This window comes from Pinus tabuliformis, chromosome 1_2 (assembly GCF_031772625.1).
Source record: "Pinus tabuliformis cultivar Carrire ecotype Pingquan chromosome 1_2, CPIR1, whole genome shotgun sequence".
NCBI classification, from domain to species: domain Eukaryota; kingdom Viridiplantae; phylum Streptophyta; class Pinopsida; order Pinales; family Pinaceae; genus Pinus; species Pinus tabuliformis.
Genome location: NC_142298.1, coordinates 839,685,438 through 839,705,756, shown reverse-complemented (window position 1 = coordinate 839,705,756; position 20,319 = coordinate 839,685,438). Strand labels below are relative to the sequence as shown.

The following is a 20,319-nucleotide window of genomic DNA, read 5'->3' as shown; positions in this document are numbered from 1 at the left end:
CAGAATATCCCCGCATCTTTCAATTTAGACTATCCAATCAAAATGATTAATTAGCAAATGTATTAAAACGCCCAAGTCCAATAAAAGGGACCCCTATCGGTGTAAAAATGCTCGTGTTTTATTATTGGATATTTACATGTAAGTTGTATAAAATTTTAAATTTATTTGGTTTTTTATTGATTAAAATACAGAAGTGTTTCTCTCACCATTGCTTCACACTAGTCTTAAAACTTTAAAAAATGAATATAACATAAACCAATCTCAATTGTTTTGTTGAATAATAATTTATAATTATAGTCTTAAAACTTTAATAAATGAACATAACGAAAACCAATCTCAATTGTTTTGTTGAATAATACTTTATAACAATGGTCTTAAAACTTCAAGAAATCAATATCACAAAAACCAATCTCAACGGTTTTGTTGAATAATAATTTATAACAGCGTTAGGAGGCTATAGTTCTTAAATTTCCTTGAAATCGAAGATATCTTTTAAATTTAAAACACTTTAAATATTGGGATCTAGATTCTAAACTACTAACCATGTTCTAATGAGAAAGTTACAGTATAATTGAATTAAGAAGTTTTTAACCATTTTAGAATAGAAAGCTTTCGCTATTGGAATGGCGGATTTACAGTCATAAGAAATTCTCGCCAGTAATTGACCCACAAGAGGGAAATTCACTGAATGACTTTTAAAACTTATTTTAATACGACAAAAAGATTATATAATAATAATATAACCTCACGATTAGGTTGTGAATCTTAATAAACTAAAATTATCGTGATAACAATTTCCTATACAAATGAGAACTGCCAAAAATTTTATGGAAATTATGAAAAGTTCAGTTACACTGCTCCTCTGCTCTGCGCGTCGCACTCAATCATAAACCAATGTCTCTGCGTGTGGCCTCAGCCATGAACCAATGTTTCTGTGCGTGGCCTCCACCAATTGAACGCTGATTAGCGCGTTGAGTGAGGCATTGTCTCATTAATGATCTGATGGTGCTACATTATTGTTCATGGTCCCCACCTCAGGTATGTAGTGTGTCAAGACTGGAACACGGTTTTTAGTGTATGATCTGATGGTGTTGCATTATTGTTCATAGTCCCCACTTCAGGTAAGTAGTGTGTCAAGACTGGAACTCGGTTTTTAGTGTTCTATTTAGAGTCGCCACGTTCTCCTTGGTCCAAAAGGAACACCTATCCCTTATTCCGACATTTGTTTCTGGCTTCCATGCATCCAGACCTTTCGCGACACGAGTCTAGATTGAAATGTCCTTTACCAATTTAAAACAAGGTCCTCTCATTTTCATGGAGTTTCTTTCTTACAATTCCCATCTGAATCTTCTCCCACATCATGGTTTCTACCTATGTTTATGAAAGTCCTCTGTAGAACGAGGGTGGTGTCTTTACTTACTCTGTTACAGCCTATCTACTAGTTTCTATTCGTGTTTGAACTATAGTCGTCTTATATCGTCTCGGCTCTGAGGTTATTGTAACTTTCAAAAGTCTCCCAAGTTTTTTTTTTATGTTTGTCCCTCGGATACTATCCTTTATGATATGTTCATAGTTTCATCCCTTGAAGTTATGTTGGCGGGTATTTGGTCCTTGGTCAAGGCGCATAGTTCTGGAGGAAATGTTGGTTCTGGCTTCCCATTATCCATGAGGGCTACGCGCGGAGTACTGAGGTAAGTTGTTTATTTCCTTAGCCTGAAAATGTATGTAGTTTTTCTGTAAAATAACCTTACAAAAGGTTTTTTTTTCTGAATCACACTTTCCTTCTGATTCCGTATTTTTCCATTGAAGACAAGATATGTCATTAGTTTGGCCAGATTTGTTCTTACAAGGTTCTATACTATTAATAAAGGAGGCTTTTTCTTTAGAATATCCGTGCATGATCTTTACAAAAATCTGTATTATCTCTCGCCCCTGCGTAGATTTTCGTTGCAGAATTGGAAACTATTGGTGTAAGTATTATAGCTGTGTCTGTCGTTGTCCAGATTTTTCTTAATATTTTCTGTTCAAATTTATGGTAAGTCCCAGTTTTCTTTCTCCATAGTCGTATTTAAGGTTTTCTGAATCTTTCCTTAGCCATTGGCTCTGTATCTGGCTACAAGGAAAGTATTTAGGGTTCTGGTTCTTAGTCTCCCCTCTTTACGTCAGTCGGAAGTTCTGGTCATTCTGGTGCCGTGTTCTTTTTCCAGTCCTTCTCTCGGAGGAACTACGGTGAAGGTGGTGCTGGAAGGCTGTTGATGGAACGGATGACACGCATAGTTATTTCCATCAACCGTCGAATTTCTTTAGTTTTGAAATTCTATCCGCGATATTATCTTCTTATTAATGTTCGCATGATATCTCGTCAGCCTGTTTGTACCTTCGTGAAGACTTTCTCTTTCCAAAAAAGGATTTCCTGTCAGGTGAATTAGATCCTCTCTGTCTTCCCCATTTCATACGTCCTCTCCGTATTTCCTACTATTTTTTCCTTTACTGGCTAGTGTACAACCTCTGTCGCTCCTTGCTCTCTGTGCCCCATTTGAGTCTATCCTCTTTTGGACCTCTGTCGTATAGTCCTACTATGCCGACGTTATTGTGATTTACTCGTGGCACATATGGAGATCCTCTCCGATGTGTCTGCCTCGTCAGCCTTAGTACGGGCCACTATTTATGCTGAAAAGGCATATGGTGGAGTAACTTGCCAAAAGGATTGGCAATTTGAGGTGGCAAATATAATTATCCCTCCATCTTCCATGACGGCACGTGTTATAGAAGGTGGCGAGGATGATTTCCCGCGACATAGGAATAAACAGCATCCCTTGAAGACTACTCCACCACCCTCCCCCTGTAAACTTGATAGTGTCTTCCTTGCCGATAGAATTACAAGCCTTCAAAAGAGAGCACTATTAGGCCGTTGGCATTTCCAGTGATGCAGTGTTACTTGTTGTTTTGATGTTCCGACCGCGCCCACGTCCACACCTATCCCTGTTTGAGGTCTTTCATGAACGTCGAGCTTAAGGCCATTGTGCCACATCCGAGGAGCACCACCTATCTGCGTCCGGAATGCATGTTTGCACGCTGATTTCCGTGAAGCCTCCTGTCCATTGTCGTGGCTGTTTCCTTCTGCCTTTGCATTTCCTTTTTAAGACGTTCCACCCTTCACTAAGCAGGTTTGGCCATTCTCTCCCTACGCGCGACCCTGCGCGGGGGTTTCCTCGGGTTGTCATTTATGTGCTTACGTTTTCTCAGACTCTGTTAGCATCGTGGGTGGTTCCTTTTTGTACTCAAGCAAAACCTTGGGGGCTTTGTGTTTCATCCTGTTCACAATTTTGCAACATGCTTGACAGTGCCCTTCATTTCTGTATAGTGTTGATTGTTACTCCGTTCATATGAATATGATGGTGCTTCGGCGTTGGTCTGTGTTTGCGGCGTTTTGGTTTGCTCATGCTCTCGGCGGTTGTTGCGAATTAAGGTTAGTATAAATTTTGGAATGTTTTTTCAGAATAAGCAATTTATATTCCCTTCATTCAGTGTTGGATTTTGATGGGAATTTTGCCGGTCATAAGGCATTTCACCCGTAAAATACGTTTTAAATTTTTAAATGACCGTTTATGGTGAAGTGTGTTGAAATGTGAAGAACGTAATTTTGACGGGTTAAATTTTTTGAAAAACGTTATTAATACCTTATGTCGCACTATTCCATTAGCCGAAGTTTCCTTCTCTTAGAAAGGATATACTATAGTTTCGCACCATTCCATTAGCCGAAGTTTCTTTCTCTTGGAAAAAATATACTTTAGTTTCGGAATGGTCTTGTGAGCAAACCAACATTAATTTGGAATCTTTGCGAGGATGATTTTCGGGATCTCTGCATGGTCTCCTTGTGTTTCCTCCCTTTCGTCTTTGGATTCCAACAGTAGCAAACCCAACGATTGGATTTCCCTGTATAAACGAATTCATGAATCAATCTGTGTTGTTGTGTGATCGTAGAATTCTTCAATTCTTTGATCATCCGAGACAGTAAAACTGTTGACACACTGCATGATGGTTTGATCAGATGAAACGTCTTCAAACTCATTGGCCTCTGAAGCTAATGTACTTGGTCCCTTGCAGAAATCTTGCAACAAAAAATCTGTTAAAATATAGTTAATTGTCTGTAGCGTTCAAGATTTAACCATTTATTAAGGATTTGAGGTTTAATGATATATCAAGTATCGGGGATTTAGGGTTAAGGTGTTTTTTTTTTTAAACTAAGAGAATACAGAAAGAGATGTGTAAGAAAGGAATTTATAGTATAGTGCATATTTGTATTTGGTGATAAATTTTTTCAATAATATTTTTGATTTAAATAAACTTGGTATTGTAATAATAATTTCAATGGAAAAACCTAAAAATATTTAGATGTATTTTAGACTATCATAGAAATTGAACATTAAATAGAATTTTTGAAACAAAGTTATCCTAGGCATCAACAATGGTCAACACTTTTACCCTACTCCGTTCGATCAAGTGAGACACTTTCAACCGTTGAATTGAAGTGTGACTGCTTTTCCCAAATATCGGTCGAGTTGCCTTCTTGGCATGGCAAGATACTTTTACTGCTTTTTCCCATTCTTTTATGTCACTCTTGAAGATATTTTTACTGCTTCTTCCCATTCTCTTATGTCACTCTTGGCCTCATAGTTAATCGTTTCTTTGGTCTGCCAATTGTTGTTCTTCTTCTTCTTCCCTGGCTTTTGGCAAGCACTGGCCTGCTATGATTCCGCTTCTTGGGCTTGTAAAAGCAACGATGCAATTGATTTGTTGGGAGATCAATTCGCACAAAGCAGGGAAGGGACTCGTCATAATCAAGAAGGCCATCCTCTGGAAATTGTTGCAGGGATATTAACCATGGAGCACTCTGACGAATCAACTTCCAGTACTGCAACCTCTGCAATTACTACTCCATCGTCTTCAAATCCTTGTATTTTAATCAACATCGTGCCCGATCTATTGGAGAGCATATTTCTAAGAGTGCCATCGCAGCAATATCCCCAGATCCGGAGGACGTGCAGGGCACTGAAAGGGTCTCTTGACAAAAGCATGTTCCTTGGTCGGTATATCGAAGAGCAGGTTGTGGAACGTGGAGAAATCATGGTTCCGGTGAAGTTGGGGTGGAGGAGCCGTGTAGCGCGTTACAGGAACAGATGCAGTGGTCGGGTATCGTGGGAGTTGGGCTGCAAACTCGGCTCCTGCTACTATCGATGCTATAATATCAGAAAATTCAAGTTGAGAGAAAATCGATGTTACAATACCAGAAAATTCAAGTCGACAGAAAATGGAGCGGAAAGTTCCACACTGGTTAGCTGCCATGACAGACTGTTTTGCCCATGGATTGAATGCTCGACATGGCACAGGTGGTTTGACGTTGGCTTCGTGCGTACTTTTCTGCGAAACAGGGCACCCGAATTCGAGAACAATACCGAATTAGAGAGCGATACCGAATTAGAGAGCAAAGGCAAACGCCCTCGATGTGGCACGGGTGATCAACTCTGCAATGTGTGTTCAGGGTAAGTTTGTCTGCAGTTTTTTTTTAATTTGCTTAGTTTATGTTTCTAAGTGAGCTTAATTTAAGTTTATGGTTTTTTTCCAATGTATAATGTTTTTACTTTTAAATTAATAATGTAAGTTTATGTGATTTGTGTTCATATGCATGCTCATTTTCACTGATGACTTGCTACTTTTGAATTTATTGCATGATCTAATCTAATTTGTTGTTATCTGATTCTATTTTATTTTACAATATAGTGAACAAAAATTATGGTCATGCATGTCAAGTTTATTATGCATTAAGAATCCTATAACGGGTGTTTACAAAATGCTTCATTTCATGGATGGAAAATGGACATCCAAACTAAAATGCATTGTAAGGTCTAGCCCAGATCATTTTAAGGTTTTGGTTGCCATCCTAGATGATACTAACAAGCACTGTGATTGTGAGAACGACATTAGTCTTGTGAAAACAATGATATATGATTCTGTAACCAATTCATGGATAGAGTTCATATCTCAGCATCACCTTCAAAATATGAGAGTAGTTGATACTCATGGAGTCTATTGTAGGGATGCCATGTATTGGCTATTGGAAGCCCATCAGAGCCTAATAGTTTTCTCGCTAAACAATCAGAGTTGGGCTATCCTGAAAGTTACAAAACCACAGTGTGATCATCCACTAGGATTGGTGGTCTGCAAGGACCAAGTGTTAATGGCAGGAACAAAAGACAAAGTGATTGTCATTTGGAAGCTAATCAGGCAAATCAGGAAAAGGGAATGGCAACTAATTTCTAGATCGACTGAAGAAATATTTGATGAACTTCAACGAGCTGAAATGGCAATACACAGTGCACACAGTCCCAATGGTGATGATGTTGTTTGTTTTGAAAACTTGCTTAATCGGACATCTGTGGTATTTAATGTGAACACCAGGTCATGGGGTAGGTCCAATGACATTCATGGCATTTAGCCACATTAGTTTACAAGCCCAGATTCAATTTGAAATGCAGTTCAAGCATACTGAAGAACACATTGTACAACTGCTTTAATCTGATTTTTAGTACTTGAATCTCGTTTCATGTTGATAATATTAGAAAACATGTTGAACTGTGTTTTCCAAACTTTCTAATCGCAATATACAATTATGGTTTTCAATGTAGTATCATTCTATATATGTATATTATTCTTTTAAAATATAATAATAATATCATGGTTTCTAATGGAATTAACTTTTTAATAGCAATATATCATTATGTTTTCTAATATTATGTTTTGACTTTCTAAATGCAATATACAATTATGGTTTTCAATGAGATATATTGGTAGGGGATAGTCATGGTGGTTATTGCCTTGGTCACTAGCAAGCTTCGTATATGCTTGGCCATCTCACTATAAACTCTTCCAAAATTTTCAAGAATTTATAATACTTCAATAGCTGATCTAAATAGTGTCTGGTGTGTTGTTCCTCCTTTCAAGCGTGCATGTTCATGTTTAGATGGTCGTCTTCAGGCATGGTTGTCTTCATGCGAGCGTGCATGTTCATGTTTAGATGGTCGTCTTCAGGCATGGTTGTCTTCATGCGAGCGTGCATGTTCATGTTTAGATGGTCGTCTTCAGGCGAGCTTGAGATCACAATCAAGAAGGCATCCATGGGGAAGAAGTGCTTCTTTTATTCTTGCTACATGTAATGTTAGCAACGATTTGGTATTTTCTTATTTTTGTTTTTGCCTTCCGGCCTCCTAATTTGGCATTGACCATGGTTTTTTAACATCTCTATAGACATGGTCTTCGAAATGGTTGTGGTCATTTAATTTCCAACTTCTAAGTTCTCCCTTTGACATTTAAGGTTTGTAATGTCATATTTAGCATGGTTTCAAATATTATATTTTGACTTTCTAATCGCAATATACAATTATGGTTTTCAATGTAGTATCATTATATATATGTACATTATTCATTACAAAATATAATAATAATATCATGGTTTCTAATGGAATTAACTTTTTAATAGCAATATATCAACATGTTTTCTAATATTATGTTTTGACTTTCTAAATGCAATATACAATTATGGTTTTCAATGAAATATATTGGTAGGGGATAGTCATGGTGGTTATTGCCTTGGTCACTAGCAAGCGTCGTATATGCTTGGCCATCTAAAGAGGTTTCTTGAATTTGGGTAATTAACTTAACCTCTTGATTTTGGGTAATTAACTTACTCTAAAATGAAATAAGACATTCAATGTGTTCCTTGTAATATAGATATAAACAAAACATCTAAAGAAAAGTAATTGCACAATGATCCAGTCCAAGAAAACAAGGTTTTCCACAAACCAATTAACTCTTCTAGAAAAATTCAACAATTCCAATTTAATAATCCTATCGGCCTCTCTTTGTACCTTTTGGGACAATTGCTAGTAATATTCTGCCTGAATGTTTTGAGTTCTTCACTAAACATTATCAGTTGAGTAAGATTTAGATTTTCAATATCCCTTTTCCACCAGAATTCCCTCAGCTTGTATTGCTCATTCTTAGACTCTTTTCTTTTGAATTCCTCCGAGAGCTTATTTTCTACTTCCAGTTCTCGTAATACATCGTTGTATTGTTTTTCTGATTTCAGAACTTTATGAACTTTCCCATTGTCTATATTCACTCGAATGTTTTGATACTTATCGAGCACATAGTCAATGTCAACGCTGCCAAAGGTGAAGGCCTTTCCTGCAGGAGAGTATACGATGATGGAAATTTTTGCACCGCATAAAAAAGCAAGTTCACTGGCCTTCTTGAAGATGCCCATCCTTCGTTTCGAGATGCAGAGTTGCCTTGAATTCGAGTTCTCAATCTTTTTAATTTCAATTTTATTTTTACCCATTTTCTTGCCCTCTCCTATGCATGCATCAACATCCAAAACAGCGACACTAAGTAATTAATCAAATCAATCAAAAACACTACTTTCTTAAGTGAAGAAAGTTTCCCTCCAAGATTTGTGTAATATGATGAACAAGATAAAAAATTCTGTAGATTTCATGTTTCTATTTTAAAAGTTAAAAGGAACCCTTGAAATTCAATAAATTTCATCTTGTTATCATATTACACAAATCTTGGAGGGAAACTTTCTTCACCTAAGAAAGTAGTGTTTCTGATTGATTTGAGTAATTACTTAGTGTTGTTGTTTTGGATGTTGATGAATGCACAGGAGGGGGCAAGAAAATGGGTAAAAATAAAATTGAAATTAAAAAGATTGAGAACTCGAATTCAAGGCACCCCTGCTTCTCGAAACGAAGGATGGGCATCTTCAAGAAGGCCAGTGAGCTTGCTATTTTATGCGGTGCAGAAATTGCCATCATCGTATACTCTCCCGCAGGAAAGGCCTTCACCTTTGGCAACCCTGACATTGACTATGTGCTCGATAAGTATCAAAACATTCCAGTGAATATAGACAATGAGAAATGAGAAAGTTCTGAAAGTTCCGAAATCAGAAAAACAATACAACGATGTATTACAATAATTGGAAGCAAAAGAGAAGCTCTCGGAGGAATTCAAAAGAAAAGAGTCGAAAAATGAGCAATACAAGCCGAGGGAATTCTGGTGGAAAAGGGATATTGAAAATCTAAATCTTACTCAACTGATAATGTTTTGTGAAGAACTCAAAACATTCAAGCAGAATATTATTAAGGCCACAGAAGAAAAGCAAGCTGCAAGAAACACCTAATCCAAATTAATGTTACAGGGAGACTCTAGAAACCTTACCATCTTTTGATTTAATTTGGCACCATCAATTGGGTCCTTCCAATGAGGGAATTGCTAGCAATCTTCTTACTTTCACTTGCAATGTGCAGGTGATGTAGAATCTCAACAGTTCAACCAAAATCTAGAAACCCTACCATCTTTTGATTCAACTGTTGACTTAATTGGGCACTATCAATCAAGTCCTTGGGATGAGGGAATTGCTAGAGTCCCAACTAATACAATTGCAGCAAAGACATTGACGCCCCCATGGGTGATCAACGCTCCACCTGCATATTGTCCCAGCAATTTGCAAGGACAGGCCGATGCAACCTACAACTTTATACACTATACTCCATTGATGCAGCACTACTACAATTCAAGACAAACAACAATGCAACAATTTAACCCATTAATGCTACAAGATGTTGGCAACTATGCAGTTAGAGGACAATGTACAAGTCATGGACATGGGTCACCCAATTTTTCCAATATTTACATTCAACCTTCCCTTCCTAGCAGCTCTTACCTGCCTCCATTTGCCGACCCGTCAGAGTTGAATAGTTTGGCAATGTTAGAGAGACGATTTGAAATCTCTCATAATATGGATAATGACGGTGTTGCATCAACCAATGAGAACTTTGTGCGCTTACATTCTCCTCAGATTATCAGAGAGAATGAATTTGTGCAACCTGGTCAAAAAGATGACATGAATATTGGATCGAGATAAACGCTGAAAAGGCAGAGCGACATTGATGTTGCGTTCATATGCTAAATCAATTTCTTGTTGAGATGTTTATTTTTCTGGTAATGGAAAAGTGGCCATTTATTTTTATGGTTCCTATAATAAATCACCATTTTCTTATCACTGAGAGATTTTTATCACCTTATTGTAATTGTAAATCTACTGTTTGTGCATTTCAAATACATATTTTTTTTCGAATATTTTCTTTTGCAATCGATATTTATCTTTTTTTATGTGCAATAAAATCATAGATTCTTATATATTTAATTATACTGAGTATTGGAAGTGGAGATATAGTTCAATTTTTTTTTAAATGCGAATTTCGTTTAGAGTGAAATCTGGAGAACATATTTTTCCTAGAAAGCGCCTCTCCACCAAAAAAATAATAATATCCAATCAAATTTAAACTTTACATGGCTGCTGTAAAACACGGTTAAAAATTTTTCCGAACTTTTCACATAAACGATACCTCAGAAAAATAGCAACAGATAAATACCTTATAAGTGACAAAGTGCTCTCACTTGGTCGCTGTGTTGTTGCAGCTGAAGCTTGTAGATTGATTTTTCATGGTGCAGAAAGAAAAGGCCATGAATGCCCTGTATAATTTTTATTTCTCTTAAAAATCATTTCAATGTGTTTTAGGTTTTATCACGCATACATCTTGTTAATTTGTCCTTCATCTAAGCAACTGAACACAGTATTCAGGGAAAGGGAAAATATGTGAGCAATATGAGAAACCAAAGGGCATTTGAAAAATGCGTCTTGTAATTTTCATATACACTGTAAAATATCATCATCATCTTATGATTCTTGGTTCATGATGCTGGAAGTTACCTCGACCCACCTGTCAGCAATGTACTGAAAACAGGTATGATATTTTCAAATTGGTGATGCATGGCATTATAATTTAGGTAGGGTTTTGTAGGTTTTAGAATTGCTTTGACAATTACATATTTTTCTGCAATTTCCTGCCATTGTTCTACAGTGAGAGAGCTAATTAATTCACTCGCCTATAAAAGGTGATCAATTGGCTTATCATTTGTAGAAGCCATTAGTGAATCCAAATTTTCTTATCTGAAATTGATTTCTAAGAGGCTACGAATGCATTGCAGGGTCCCCTGCTTGAAAATGGAGGAATCCTGTTTACAATCGAAAGACATTCATATTCCAACTTAGTCCTCATCAGGGGGCGTTTGGAGAAAAGGTTACGCATTGGCTGACAGGCAATATCACGCAACTGGAACAGAATTGTGAAAGCAACTCCCACTTCAATGGTCGAAGCCTCTCCTTCAAGTTCACCACCAAGGACCTCAATGGTCGAAGCCTCTCCTTAATGTCACCACCAGTAAATTATAATTTTATTGGTATATCTTTTATTGGGACTGTTCATCATATTTTATTGTGTGTATAAATATCTCTATCAGCGCTGTTAATGACTATTGATTTCGTTTATTTTATTTTTAAAACTGTTAATTTGTTAGCCAGTTAAAAAAATATCTGTATACACATTATTTATATATAACTCATAGATATCATAGATATCAGTATATATAACTCGTAGATCTAAGCACTTCTAAATAAGATTGTAAAAGTAGAAGAAATCAACAATTTTTGCTAAGACAACAAGATAAATGCCACACTATGTTGCAACCACAATATTGAGACTCCGGGATGAGATGAGATTTTAAGGTAAGTACAAAATGCTCTTATCGTTTTAAGATTATTAGATAAGCTTAGATTCATCCATAATGGGTATTTGGATTTGCTAGAAGAAGCTCATCCCATTCACATTATGCAGTCATGTACTATGGATAATTAATCATAAATAGGGAAGTCTAAACTTAAAGGTTGAGACTTGTACGCATTGGGCATGGGTAAGGTATATAGAACATTAACCTATGAAGATAGAGTAGTCAAATTGAATGATATTTTTAGTTGTCTCGTGTAAATTGTAAAATTGATTTTTATTATTTGTATAGGTAAAATAGTTTTTTAGTGTGGTTTTAAGAGTTTTATGTAGTTTCCTCATTGTTAGTACAATGATGCTCGATCTAAGTTTTTATAAGATGGGTATATTTATTAGTTTGATTAGGAAATAGGTCTATTTCATGGTTGGGTATGGAATCTCAAATGTGTGGTTACCAAAGCTATGATGTATTCCATACATTCATACATTAATATGAATGCAACTAAGTTTGAGCCTTTCAAGTGTTTGGGAATAAGAGAGCTCTCTCCTTACTTATTGGAAAATTATGAATTTCTTCAAAATGCATTAACCTATACAACTTGAGTGTGCCTAATGGTTAAGAGCATGTGTTTCCTCATAAGAGGTCACAACTTCAAAACTAGAGGGGATAGAGTTATGTAAAACTAGAGGGGATAGAGTTATGTATGGTTGTATGTTTTTGTAAACTTAGCACTCAAATTACTAAAATTATTATTATTGCTTAAAATGTTAGAATTCTCCCAAATTCCTATTTAAAAATGAGTTCAAACTTATTTTAATTCTCCCATTCCTATTAAAAAATGAGTTCAAACTTTGTTTTAAATCTCCCAAATTGCCATTTAAAAGTGAGTTTAAACTTATTTTATTATTTATAAAATCATTTTTCTATCCAGTCATCATGTTAAAAGTTGAAATGAATTTTTGAAGCAAAGTTATCAACACTTTTACCTTGCTCCGTTGGATCAGGTGAGACACTTTCGACCGTTGATTTGAAGTGACTGTTTTTTCCAAATATCGGTTGAGTTGCCTTACTGCTTTTTCCCATTCTTTTATGTCACTCTTGAAGATATTTTTACTGCTTTTTCCCTGCCAGTTGTTGTTGTTGTTCTTCTTCCCTGGCTTTTGGCAAGCACTGATTAGTATTAAGCATCTCACAGAGCGCGTTCTCACTTTCATCTCATCATTTTCTTCAATACTCTGCATTGCATTGGCTTGCCTTGTTTCTTGTTCAAGTTTATTTTCGTTGTTGCATGGCCATGCATTTTGGATTTTACAGTGTTATATTTTCGTTGTGTTTTTCTCTATTTTGAATATAATTTATGTTTTTTTTAAAAGAGTATTTGCATGGCTTATCCTGGCGATTCTATTTTGTTGTTGTTATGTTGAGCAGAACAATCGATAGAGATGAAATTCTTGATCCATTGGAATGAAATTCTCGAAATTTTTTATGAATAGAAGCAGGTATGCTTTTGGTTTTCAATATCTATGAGTTTTACTAATAAATTTGTACAAGGAAAAGCAGCGTGGTAGATAATGGCTATGCATGGAACCCAATTTTTTCAACAGTTTCAATCCATTATTTCTTTATTACGGTGAAGCCGTGGAAAAATCGCAAGGGCTTTAACCGTAGAGATAGTGCTTTTATTTTATTTGGCAGTTTTTGCTGAATGGTTTTGCCCTGCCTATTAATTTTGCAACAGGGGAAGAGAAGAGTTCGCCATGGAGGGATAATATAAGACGAGAAGCTTCGATTTCTGAATCTGTTTTCTTTTCTCTCACTTGTTTCTTATTTCTTTATCCATCAAAATCTGCCGCAGATGCGGATTTTGTCTCTCAAATCTTTCTAACACAGTATTTGAATGGCCTGCCGTGAATCTGGACAGGTGAAACAACACACAAGACAATAATACGCATGCAAAAAGATGTTCGTACACCACTTTGCGGCATTCATTTTATTAGGTAAGGTGAGTAGCGATTCTTCTTTTCTCAAAGAGAGAAATCATTCGGTCATTTTCGGTTCGCTCTCTGCAAATTCTATCAACTCGATCATTTCTTGTTTAATTACTTGTTAATTTGCTCAATACCATCAGTTGAATGTCCAGAACCTATATTTATGGAGATGACCCATGTAAATAGGTAAGATGTGAATGCCCAAGTAAACAGTTAAGCCGATAGAAGATGAGGGTTAACATTAATTGATATCCATGTACACATGCTAAAACGGAAGAAACGAACCGATATCCATTACTTAAACATAAAGTCAAATAACTTAAATGCGTACAAATTCTAGAGAAGAGATAAATACACAAAAATTAAGTAGCTCCAAGCCGAGGTGAAACCGGCACCAAAACCCTACAAGGTCCTACCCTTACATATGGGCAACCAAACCCAAGGTACTGTAACTAAAATTGCAACGTTTCTAGCTCATAAAATACTTACAGCAAAAAACCTTCCCTTCAGGGCAGAGGATACCAAGGCATGAAGCCTTTCGAAATTAACCTGAAAACCCTTCTATGGAAGAGTCTGGAAAACAACCGGGTAATTGGAAAGATGAAGCAAGACACCGCTCGAGCGTAATTTCTCCTCCACAGTGTTAAAGTTTAGGTGGACGACCAAATAACACATGCTCGGAAGAAACCCACGCACCATGCCCGAGAGAGAAACTGCCTTTCACCACGTACAGACCTCCACGTTTCCACTGACGCACAACCTGCAACCAACGAATTTGCACGTGGTGACACTGTCTTCATCTTATATAAGAAAGGAAAATGAAATAAGGGTATAACAATGCAAAAGGAAAAAGAGAACGACCAGATTATTTACAAATTTCACCTAGCAGGAGGACGAGCAAACTAAGCCCCCATGGGAGTGAATATGGGGGTGAATCATTAGACCTTCCCTGCATCATGCGATGAGAGGAAAACCTTAAGGTTGCAGATCGAGCAGCTTTCGACCAGAACAAAGGTATCCCAAGAGAACGCAGAAACCCTAAGTAGCAAATGAGTTCCAAACCCTTGCATTGAACCTGAAAAGTTCCCTGGAGCAATGACCATCGTGCGATGGTAAGGCTTAGATCATCACCATTGATGTGTCTGCTGAGTTCGAGACAACCTAACACCTCTGCAATGCCATTAAGGCGGCATTGCAGGAAAGATAATGGATAGAGGTTAGATTGGGTAGACTCGAGGCAAAGGCCTCGCGGTCACGCTCCAGTGGTAAGATATATTAAATTAAAACAGGGTAGTACTGTCCTTGCTCACCAAGATATTTCAAACAACCATTCGGAATTTTCTGTGTTGTCAAATAAGAAAAAAATTACATGTCATTTGTTATGAATGTTCGACAGGATATGGATATTCGTATAACAAGACATTATATTATTGTTCTTTTCTTCATAGTTAAAAAAAAATTATTTTCGTGATATTGTTTCTTTTTTTGGAGATATTAAAAATTTATTATAGTATAAAACTATAATGATTTTTGGACAATGACAATTAAATTATATACCATTAATGATTTGGTATTTAGTTTATAATAAATGAAAAATATTAATGATTTGGTATTTAGTTTATAATAAAATAAAAATATTTTATTACTTTCGAAAGTAGTGAAGGTATTTTTTTTGGGAAATTTTTTTTTTTTTTTACAAAGTCGGGTGCTGTGTTAATATCTAAAAAAAAGAAGGGAGTCTGGACTTCTGAGGTACATTAAGTGTTGAGGACAGCCATGATCAATGGAGTTACAAAATAGATCTCCTTGATCCTACTTGTTTTGTCTTTAAGGACTTCTTGACTAAAGTAAACTCTTACATATTGAAGCAGCAGAAACTGACATTTGCAAAACATTTCTAATCTATGTTTATATGACTAATGTGCCTTGCTGTGGATTCCTCCGGCTTTTCTTCCCCATCTATTTGCTTGACGCTTGAGGAGCTTGGGGCTGCGTTGTTGTGTTTGTCCATCATGTATTTCAGAATCGTTATGGACTCTTCTGCATGGCTGCACCTGTTTGACAAATGGTTGAATTGTTCATGAAGAGAAAAGACCATGTGCAAGAAAAGATCAATTTCTGCTCAATACTTATCGTTGATGGTGCGATTCTGGTTGTCGATTCTTGCTTCCAAAATCCTCTATTGATTATCTAATATATTCTGCTGGGCTCTGATTTCTTCCAGCTCAGCTTGTAGGTCCGAGCAGTGCAAGCAATCCTCATTGCGAGCCATTGCAGTTGCTAAGGAGGGGAGTATTAGAGGGCGAATAAGAGCGATGAGGCGCTGCCTGAGGTTTCAGTCTACAGCGCAGGAAGCAGGGTTCCGACGGGATACTGAGGCAAGGATGAAGAGGTCAGAGAGGCCGCAATGTGAAGCAGTGGGGAAGTAGAGCGCAGAAAGGAGGAGGAGGGAGGGAAAATATAAGGGGAGGCAGAAGGGATGAGAACCAGTCACGAGGAATGAGAGGGGATCCAGATAGAGGCACGGGTAGGTCAGAAATCTGTCCAGGGAAGCTCGGGAATCAAGAGTGAAGAGATAGAAACCGGCGGGATTACTGAGTATGTTAAGAATTTTGAGAGGATAATATCTGTGCCAAATCCCTATGCGGATAGTGATCTTAGTGTAGATTTGAGAGTTCTAAGTCCACTCCTTTCTATCAGTACTGTCCGATTTGGTGCAGGATGGATTGATTTGGATCATGGCAAGGGCTTATGGATCTCCTCGGCATTGCAACACAAGCTGCCTACTGTCGTTTCGCACGTCCTGTTGGCATGTCTGTCGGCCTGCTTGTTGAGATTACGAAGGATATGGTAATACTGCAAATTATCCATTGTCTGATGCAACAATTGATTTCGCCGGATGACTTGCTGGAGAAGGGTATTGGGTGATTCTTTCTGGTGAACCATAAGGTTGATGACAACCGAAGAATCTCCGAAGATCCTTGCCGATTTTATTCCCAATTTGCTTAGCTAAGTTAGTCCCTGATACAAGGCTAACGCTTCCGCTCTATTGTTCGAGACATTCCCTAGACCCCATTCGTAATGTAGGATACATTCCCCATTAGCGTTGATGATCAATCCCCCTGCTTCAACGATTCCTAGGTTTGATTTAGATGCCCCATCGAAGAAAAGATAAAAGCTATTGCATTTTTGTATCCAGTTAACAAACTCCTCTTTTAATCTGATTTTCCAAGAGTGAGTTTCCTGATTGCGTTGATCGTTCACCATGCTACCTTTCTGAGTGTTGTAATTTTTGTCCAGAATGTAACTAATAAAATTTCGTTCTTCCACACTATACATTGTTGCATCTATACTGCTTTGAGTTTTGATAGAGGTAGTTTCCAGGGCGAAATTTTTGGCCTTGTTACAAATTATTCTTGTAGCTGAGCTCTTGTTTTGGAATATTTTCCGGTTTCTTGCTAGCCAAATACGTCATAGCATGGTACAAGGGAGAGTATTCCATACTCTCTTCACCAAGTTGCTTCTTTTTTCTTTCCAGGGACAGCTTTTTTTCCAGATGTGGATCACTTCCGCTATGGAGCGCTGAGAGTTCCAAGGTAAGTTACCATTGAAGGACAAATTTTTCCAACAATCAACAGCAAGGGGGCATTCTACAAAAAGATGGTGCATCATTTCTTCAGCGTTGTAGCAGTTAGCGCATCGAGATGGGCCATTGATGCCTCTCTTTTGCAGATTCTCTGCTATTAAGATTTTCCCTGTCAGCAGAAGCCATATGAAAAATTTTATTTTTGGAAGTGCTTTTGACTTCCAAACCATTTTCCAGTGATTCCATAAAATCATGGGAAAAGTGCTGTTGCAAAGATACTGGTGGCCTGCTTGGACTGTGTAATTTGATCCGGTTAAATCCCAACGAAAACCATCCCTCTCATTCTTCTTAATGGGAGCTTTACTGTGGAGGAGAGACTGCAGATAGCATAGACTAGGGTTAAGTTCACTGGGTATTTCCGAGAAAGACCACCCTATCCAGATGTGAGATTGTGGATCCCAGTTAGAGATTTGGTCCAGATGGTGTATACCCCTGTTGTTGAAGAAATTTAGAATGGGAATAGTTTCTTCATGCATGTTTGTAGGTTGTTGTCCCAGGATTTTATCCGCTCCAATATTAATACTAGCTCCCCCCATAGGAACTTTAGAAGTATTCTGAATCATGAATGGAATAGCTTTTTTGCATAGTCGCTAGATTTTAGAGGAGTCTCTGTTAGGAATATCAGAATCAAAAAGTTGTTGTCTGGGGAAATTTAGGTATTTGGTCTCCAGCACCCTTTTCCACCACGAAGAGGGACCTGTTATGAGCCTCCAAGCAATTTTCCCACCAAAGGCTAGATTTAAGAACTTAGGTGACCTAATACCAAGACCTCCTCTGTCTTGGGTTTGAATGACATGTTTCCAGCTGACTAAATTGAACTTGCTTTTGTCGTTCTTCCCTCCTTGCCATAGGAAGTGGCGGAGAACAACTTCCATTTTGTGGTGGAAGGTAGCAGGGGCTTGGTATAGAGAGAAACGATAAAGAGGGAGAGAAGTGATACCTGATTTGAGGAGGATAAGGCGACCTGCTGGGTTGAGCCACAGTGATCCCCATTGCTGCACCTTTTGCTTCACCTTGTCAATGATTCCGTCCCAGGTTCCAGCCTTCAAAGGACCTAGGCTCACTGGCATGCCCAGGTAAGAGAAATGGGTTCAATCCAGATTGCAGGAGACCCCAAATATACTTGCGATACTGTGAATGACCTGATTTGAAGTGTTCCATCCATATATACAGCTTTTAATCTGATTGACCAAGCCTCCAGAATACCCCATAAATTGATCAAGAAGTTTCTTGAACCTCCTTGCTCTTGTAGTGGAGGCTCCTCCAATTAACGAGGTATCATCGACAAACTGTGAGTGATTGATGTTCTTAGCTCCATTCCCAAATTTGATTCTAGTGATGAAGCCCACTCCTCTGTTGTAATCCAGAGCTTGACTAAAAGATTCCGCCATGAGGATAAAGAGATAGGGGGAAAGGGGGCAGCCCTGTCTAAGACCCCGGGAGGATTGAAAGGCTTCGCCTGGTCTGCCATTGATCAGGGGGGAAATCCAGGGCCCAGAGATGCAAGCAGCTATAAGACTAATGAAGGGAAACTCGAACCCCATCTTTTTTAGGACAGCTATAAGGAAGGAGTGCCTAACTCTGTCAAAGGTGTTGGCCAGGTCAAGCTTGAGGATGAACCCTTTCTCCTTCCTAGATAGGCTCGAATAAATGGCTTCTTGCACTAGAAGAATGGAATCAGTGATTTGCCTATTGGGCAAGAAAACTCTTTGGTTTTCAGAGATCAAATAGGGGAGGAGGGGTTTAAGGCGAGAAGCTAGAATTTTGGACAGAATTTTATAGGAGGAATTGCTGAGGGAGATGGGTCGGAATCTGGAGAAGGAAGTGGGCCGATTTTCTTTAGTGATGAGAGTAAGAAAGGTGGCATTGGTGTACCCGCCTATTTTACCCTTTCTTTGAATCCATCTGATTATCTTAATCAGGTCCTTTTTAATTAGACCCCAGAACACCTTGTAGAAACAAATGGGGAATCCGTCGGGTCGGAATCGGGAGAAGGAAGTGGGTCGATTTTCTTTAGGGATGAGAGCAAGAAAGATGGCATTGGTGTACCCGCCTATTTTACCCTTTCTTTGAATCCATCTGATTATCTTAATCAGATCCTTTTTAATTAGACCCCAGAACACCCTGTAGAAACAAATGGGGAATCCGTCAGGCCCAGGCGCCTTATCAGGATGCAGATTCCAAATCGCTCTTCTGATTTCCTCTTCTTCAATTTCCTTATTTAGGTTGTTGTTCATCTCCTTAGTGATTCCTTTGTGTTGGAGCAAATCAGTATAATCCTCTTCTCCTTTAGTTTCAGTTAAGAGGTCTCTGTAATGCTCGGAGGCAGCCTTTCTAATGGCCTCTTGGGCGTTTTGAAGATTTCTTTCATTATCCAAGATTGAGCTTACATTGTTCCTAAGCTTTCGAGCAGTGGCCTGTTTGTGAAAAAAGGTTGTATTTTTATCTCCTCCTTGGAGCCATAATTGCCTAGATTTTAAATCCCATTTGGTTTCTTCCTCCCTGTTTATGTGACTCAGCTGAGTATAGAGAGCGCTTTCTTGCTCCTTGTTTTGCTAAGAAAGGCCATGTTCTTCTATCCTTAATTGGACGCTTTCTAATTCACTCTTGATTTTCTTTTTAACCTCCTCAAGTTCCTTGTAATTCTCTTTGGCCCATTCCTTAATCGCATGTTTGGCTCTTTTTAGATTAGTTTCCCAGATGAAGCCTGGTGAACCTTCTATATGCTGGCTCCAAGCCCCCTGAACAATTTCTCTGACTGCTGGTATCCAATTCTAGAGGACACTGTATTTAAATGGAATAGGCCCGAGGGGGCAATGAGTTTCTAGAGTGAGAGTTATAGGGTAGTGATCAGATGCTGAGGTAGTAAAGACGCTGGTATATCCTACTAAAAATGAAAAAAGGTACGAAATATTGACTAAAAACCTGTCGAGCCTCTCCATTATATTGCCAGTGCCAATCCTGCGGTTACTCCAAGTGTACCTGCAATTTTTAGGAACA

At 38.0% G+C, this 20,319-nt stretch overlaps 1 long non-coding RNA gene and 1 pseudogene across 1 annotated transcript; both read left to right on the top strand.

Moving 5' to 3' along the window:
* Nucleotides 1-787: 787 nt before the first annotated feature.
* LOC149208553 (uncharacterized) lies at nucleotides 788-11,168 on the top strand. The gene is made up of 2 exons (XR_016252783.1): nucleotides 788-1,691; nucleotides 11,110-11,168. It is a non-coding gene; the product is annotated as an uncharacterized LOC149208553 (long non-coding RNA).
* On the top strand, nucleotides 8,626-9,369 carry LOC149208554 (agamous-like MADS-box protein AGL62; annotated as a pseudogene).
* Nucleotides 11,169-20,319: the final 9,151 nt, after the last annotated feature.